Source organism: Hippoglossus stenolepis, chromosome 4 (assembly GCF_022539355.2).
Source record: "Hippoglossus stenolepis isolate QCI-W04-F060 chromosome 4, HSTE1.2, whole genome shotgun sequence".
Classification (NCBI taxonomy): Eukaryota; Metazoa; Chordata; class Actinopteri; order Pleuronectiformes; family Pleuronectidae; genus Hippoglossus; species Hippoglossus stenolepis.
Genome location: NC_061486.1, coordinates 18,193,010 through 18,194,496, shown reverse-complemented (window position 1 = coordinate 18,194,496; position 1,487 = coordinate 18,193,010).

Sequence of the window (1,487 nt, the reverse complement as noted above, 5' to 3'; positions counted from 1 at the left end):
TCTGGGAAACTGTCAAACGGTGCTTTCAGGGCTGTCGGACACCAGAGTAATGAGAAAACACACACACTCACACACACAAACACGCACACACACACACACATTTACAGAGAGTCGAGTCAGGTGTTTTTGGTTCATTTTAAATGTTATTAATAAATCAACTTTATTTATAGCTTTTTCCAATTTTTTTCCAGCACAGAGTCTGGTATCAATCATGACATTTATGTATAATCATGATATTTTTTGAGGATGATGGGCGGACCATGATGCCCAGTATGAGGAGGCGTGGTCGTAGTGTGCATGGTAACCAGGAGGATTGAGCATATCGAGGGTAGCCTCTCTTATACTTTCAAAGGAAACAAGTGCAATTCCCCAACACTATCACAGACCTTATTGTATCCTGAACCTGTATCCTTTGTCCCCATGATGTAAACAGATTTTGGTCTCCACAACATGGGTAATAGCTGGACCACACACACACACACACACACACACACACACACACACACACACACACACACACACATTTTCAGTTTGACATCAGGTGAAAGTTTTGTCTCAGATTCTGATTCTTTGTCTGATCCAGCAAATATTTGGGTTAACATCTGGCAAACTGGTAAATTATTGGTTTCCATCATGTGACAACATAAAGGAGTTTGGAATATTAGAGGCATTATTTATAAGTATATAACATATTGTTCCCTGATATCCATAAGCACAGATCAGCTGTTCTCTATGTTTCTGTTGTTTGTTTTACACCTTCACCAAAATTAACACACCAGTAGGACATTTTTACATCTGCCACTGCAGCAGAAAGTGTCCACTATTGGTATGCATTTATTAAGTTTCCACAAAATCTGTTTGTTAGCTTTAATGACATGATCCATTTATTCACTTGGAGCAGACTCCACAGTGGCAGCGGAGGTCTCAGTCTAAAACACAAATGCATGCATTAATCAGAGGAGGAGACAAGGTTCCAGGGAATGAGATGATATGTTTTACTTACATGTTTGGTCTTTACAGCTTTCCTGTTTTTGTAACTTAACTATTTCTGTTGTTGCTTTCAGATGATGGATTTTCCATGTGGCTTTGCAGCATCCTGAACATGCAGTAAACAGTAGGAAGTCAAAAGGAGATAAGGATCAAAATGTGTCATCGCTTCTGCTGACTGCATGAATGGATCTTTACATACATCCTCTTAATTATTACAGTAATCATATATATCACATATATATAGATAAGGTGCACCTAAACTTAAACATGCTCTTTTTCGTATTCTATTCCACTCCCACCATCCCTTAAAGCCCCGTGTGAAGTGAGCTGATGAAAATCCCTATATTATCCCTACATTTTAATTAAATTTGACACAGCCTTACAGCTGCTCCCATATTCGCTGCTTTCCTCGTGTCCTTAAATCTCCTCATAGCTGCTGCTCAGATTTTAATACATCCTGGTCTTTTCTAACCTGTAACATGATTAGATTGCAACCT